Genomic DNA, 5,523 nt, shown 5'->3' with positions numbered 1-5,523 from the left:
GAGAATTTGTTTATCATTTTTTACATAACTTTGCTGTAATTGAAAACACTTAAAATTTTAAAAAATGATTTTATTGACACTTTGTGGGATTTATAGAAAATTATGTCAATAGTTAAACAAATATAATGAACTTGTAAGCTAATATTGACCATATCAAAAGTAGGCATGAACAAGTTGGATAAATAACAGTGATTAGATAAATAGCTATTTCTTAATTCTATATGTAATAACTAAAAATGAGTTTATTGAAATAATTTAATAATACTTAACATTATTTTTATGTTCCTTTTTTTTAAATAAAAAAAAGAAAGTTTATTATTATAGACATTTATTTAAAATGATATAAAAGTGAGATAGTATAATGAAGAATTTAGTTTTGTTAATTATTTATTCATAAATGGAAAAAAAGACGGCTAAATGTGCATTCCGGGAAATTTTGCATATGCAAGGAGAAAGAGTGCACAACCTGCTGCCCTCTTAAGCTACTAAACATAATGATTTTTTTTCTTTGAAATCAAAAAATAAAAAGTCAAACATTTTAAAATGCTCTTTTAAGTCATTACTTTTTAATGCGCTTAATTTTTTCAGATTCTATTGTAAATCTGTGTTGATCTCGATCGCTTTTTCAAATGTTATTGCAACGAAATTCCGAATGTTTTTTAAAAAATCCAATATTTTTAATACGATTTTCGAATTTGAGTAATCACTTTTAGACTTTATTTTTTCCGATTTCATCATAAATCTCTTAAAAACGATCGACTTTTGGATCGTTTTTAACCATTTACGTCTATTTCCATGTGGTTTTTAAATTCCCTATACATTTACAACTCGCGAGATATAAATTGCAGTTATTGCTATGCTTTTCTACCTGATTTTGAACATACCGTATTTTTACTACTATATTATTACAATGCGGGAGTTAAAAATCGTTTTTGACGATTTGAAACTCCTATTTAAACAATAACTTTTTGACCCGCTTCGTTTTCATCGTATTCAAGTTATTTTTCAATCATTTTTTCGCCGGTTTTTGCGATGTTTCCCACACGGTTTTAAAAATTCGTAATTTTGTTACGCGTTTCTAGTTATAAATCACGCATTCAAATAATTACTCAGTCCCGCTTTATTTGTGCCAATTTCATTGTGAATTCAATCAATATTTCCCCTGTAATTATTGCAATGTTTCTTCGTGATTTTGTCATTATGAAACGCAAGTTTCTAATCGCACATTTAAATAATCACTTTTTGAGACTCGTCGAAATTTACGTTCTTTTTCGTCGTTTTTCCCCCCCCCCCCAGGCAATTAGTACCATGCATTGTGGTATCTAGAATCCCGATATATGAAAACAATGTTATTTCAACCTGAAAAACCGGAGGAAAACACGAATTTTTAAACTGTTCCTTGTTTATAATTTATTTTGTTGAAAAAGAAAACGTTTTCTATTTAAGAACTTCTAATAATTCAAGAAATAGAAATATCTGAAGTATAATAGACATTAAGTTATACTTCGTATAAGTAGTATAATTTTATGTTTTATAATAAACATTAAATTATACTAAGACACTGAAGAATAAAATCCAAATAAACATTGAATTTTATTTTGTACAATAATGGTTTTGTTTAATTCTTATAAAAAAAATTTTAATTGAAATATTTTTTTAAAATTTATATTACTCATTACAAAATGTAATTTTTTTACACTTTCATTCTGTGAGCATTACAGTTTCTCTCTCTCTTTTTTTTTATTAATATTAGTATGTCGTGGGTACCGGCTTGTCTAAGAAGTAAAGATGGTTAGCATGCATTATGTTTACCACATTGCAATCACCCTGACTTTGGTCTTAGGATATTGTGGAGGCTTCATTTCCATGACTTCCTTGGCTGGCAATTAGCAGTTGTAGGAGTGTTGCTTAAAGATAATTATTGAACTTTTTTGCAATATTTTTCGAGATTTTATAAATAAGTTCAAAATTGCATTGAGTCACCCATTTCTTAAGATGGGGAGCAAAAATGAAGCTACCTTATTTAGGAGGTTAGCATTCCAAATCTATCTAGGGAGGAAATAAAAATCTTTGTTAGTTTGGAAAAAGCACGTCTGTTTGTTTTCGTAACGTAATCTTCCATATCTAATTGATTAGTATATATACCTTAAACACTCGAACCTTTAAGATTGCATTTTGAACTGTTAAAAAAAATAGTGATTACATTGAAATGTAATGTTTTAATGTACTTAATATATATGTTACTTCTACTATATAAGCATTGAAAATATCTAATGCATACGCAAATTAACGCGATTGTAACATAAAATTCAAAATGTTAATTTAACAGTAACATTCTTTAAAATTAATATTTCTTTTTGTTTTAGGAAAACTATAATCATTTCTTGATATAAAATTTAAAATACAGGGTGTTTATAAAGTCCCAGACCCATTTTGATGTTTAATAACTCAAAATAATAAAGATAGATTGAAATGAATAATATAAATGGTTAGATAGACTCAAAATTGGACCTCTTCGCCCAATACATCTTCCTGGAAAATGGTCATTCAAAGAACTACGAACGATGATACCCCAATGAGGTGGTGCAAAATCTTGTTGCAAAAAGACATGTGGCTGAAGCTCTTCTAGTTGTGGAAATACGAAGTTTTCCAACGTGTCTAAGTATACGACTGATGAGACCGTCTTTTCTGTAAAAAAGAAAGGCCCAATGACTCGGTCACCTGATATAACGCCGCTGGACTCTCTTCTTTGGGGATTTATAAAGGACAATGCTTACAGGAGGATCGTGTTGAACGTTGATGACCTAAAAGCCAGAATAACAACGCAATAGCCTCTGTGGATGCCGACATGCTTGCCGCTACCTGGTGTGAAATTGACTACCGACTTGATATTCTCCGTGCGACGAAGGGAGCACACGTGGAAGTTCATTGACAAGGGTCATGAAACTTTTTGAGTCTATCTAACCATTTATGTTATTATTTTTAATCTATCTTTATTATTTTATGAGTTATAAAACATCAAAATGGGTCCGGGACTTTATAAACACCCTGTATTGTAATTGTTCAAATTTTATATTATATTTTATAATTTATTTAATATTTATAATATGAAATAAGTAGTAACAATTTTAATTATAATTTATGTTAAATGTAAAGTAATAGAGCTGGAGGTTGGCGTTATGATGACTAATAGTGTCTGGCTTTCTTAAAGGATAAACGAGGATATCTGTTGATTAATTTCCTGTGAAGTGTCCAGACACAAAGAAACAAAATATAAACATAAAACCTGATAAAAACATATTTTTAAAAATACTTATTCTGGACACGTTTTTTTAAAAAATATCGCTGGTCATAATTGGATACCTACAAGCGACGTCATCGTGGGTAAATCACGACATTCGTCGATTCAGAAGTCAATCAGGTTAGGCACACGCTTGATGCCGTTTATACGTATCCAATTAGATCTGATTTATAAATCACATGTTTGGGTCTAATCTTTTCTTCTCTAGTTGCAAACAATAACGGTTGATCCTAAATAAAATTAGTTCTTCGAATAAGTTTTTGATGATTCGCGGTAAAAATCGTTTGAATTTTGCTGGCTCTCACATCGTCATAATTCAACAAGCTTCACGAAACAAAGGCTTATTAATAAGTATCTTTTAACAATGGTAGTTACTGCAACCACTTGCCGCTAATTGGGTAGATTAGTTATGCATCCTTAATTATATTACATACTGTTTTTCCTGTTACCAATTTTTTTTTTTTTTTTTTTTTAGATTTTTGGAACAAACTTTTCCAGTATCTGAAAAAAAGTGAACTTAGGTCAATTTTAAAGTATGCAGTGCGCTGCACTCCTTAAAAATCCAAAACGGAATCTATAAAAATTTTGCTCGCACACGAACTACATATTTTCATTAAATCTTTGAATTTGATTTAATTGACAGGGATGAAGATCATTATAATTTTTTACTAAGAAAAGGAAGAACGATTTCCTATCTTTTATTTTCATATGCATTTCGGTATTTAACCGTTTTAAGTTGACGATTATTTAGAAAAAAAATAATTATAAATAAAATATTTAAAAAAAATTGTTTTGCTGTGAAAAAAAGATCTTTAATTTGAGTTCTAAAATCATTTCGGTTGAGATTTTGAATTGTTAGTAACGACTTAGTAACTATGGCAACACTTCCATCACAATATATTATTTCGTTTGGAATATTGATACATTCAGCGTGGGTGATACATTAGTAAGTAATATAACTGCATAAATTTTGAAAATAAATATTTTATTGAAAAATCAAATCTTTTCTAAATCATGACAAAAGAGTTGTTTCTTTGAAATTATCTGTAGAGTTGGAAATTATCTATGCAAGATTAGAATGTTCTTTTTCTTTATGTTTCAAAAGGTTTTTCGTTTTAAATCTTTATTTTTTTCATTTAATGAATCTAATTTTTATGAATATAGATGAGGGAAAAAATGAACACAAAGCAAACAAAATGTAAGAGTTAATATGAGAATTTTTTTAATCTACACTACTTTTCTTTAAATTAAAAAAAAAATATTATATATAAACTAACAAAAATGTGGAATTATACCGTAGTCTAAAAATCTATGCTTATTTACAAAATCAATTTTCGTCATAAGCCTCTGGTCCAGTTTTTTTAAGAATTTAATTCAAAAAATAAGTACCTTTGTACCTTTGAGCTACTATCTCTTATTAGCGATAGTCGTTAGGTTTAGTTCATAATTTCAATTATAGGCCCTTATTCCAAAAGTAATTCTTAGCAGAACGCGAAAAAAAAAAAGTTTTCATAATGATAAACTTCTGATCTAATGTTAAGATTTTCAAGCAGTAAAATGTTTTCTCCATAGCATGAAGAATCAATTTAAGTTATAATAAATATAATATTGAAGCTCTAAAATATGATATAAGTGCTGCGAAATTTACTTTAAATTTCAAAATGGAAGTGATTTAATTAAAATCAACCACATGCGCACGCACACGCAAAAACGAATTTTCTGTGAATTAACTTTTGTTTCTTATTCAGATTTATAATATTTAAACAATGGAAAATAGAATATAGATAGATTTTGCAAACCGTTAGTTTCCCTTAACGAAAAATAGTTGCGTCGTTTAAGAAAGCCGTAACTCTCATTATTTTTTTTCTACTTATGTCCATACATTTGGAAACAATGAAACGAATTTAGCAAATTTGCATAGCTATATAAAAGTAGGTTTTAACTAAAGATAGTTGCATGCATGCAGAATAAAGTTGTTGAATTTAATAAAGATATAAAATGTTTAAATCATGAAGTTAAGTTTAAATATTTACCATAATAATAAGGTATAGCTTAAGGTATAAATATTTAGCATATAGTTATGAGTTATAACAATCCTATATATATATATATATATATATATATAGGGTTATTCATAATTCCCTCCGGGGATCCGCCATTTTCCTTTATAACAACTGGCTTCAGTGGTACATGTTACTGCCATCTACCGGCAACAGCTTAAA

The sequence above is a fragment of the Parasteatoda tepidariorum genome, chromosome 4, assembly GCF_982258835.1.
Source record: "Parasteatoda tepidariorum strain Cologne lab strain chromosome 4, Ptep-v5.0, whole genome shotgun sequence".
In the NCBI taxonomy this organism is placed as follows: domain Eukaryota; kingdom Metazoa; phylum Arthropoda; class Arachnida; order Araneae; family Theridiidae; genus Parasteatoda; species Parasteatoda tepidariorum.
The sequence above is the reverse complement of the archived record's forward strand: the minus strand, read 5'-3'. Positions refer to the sequence as shown.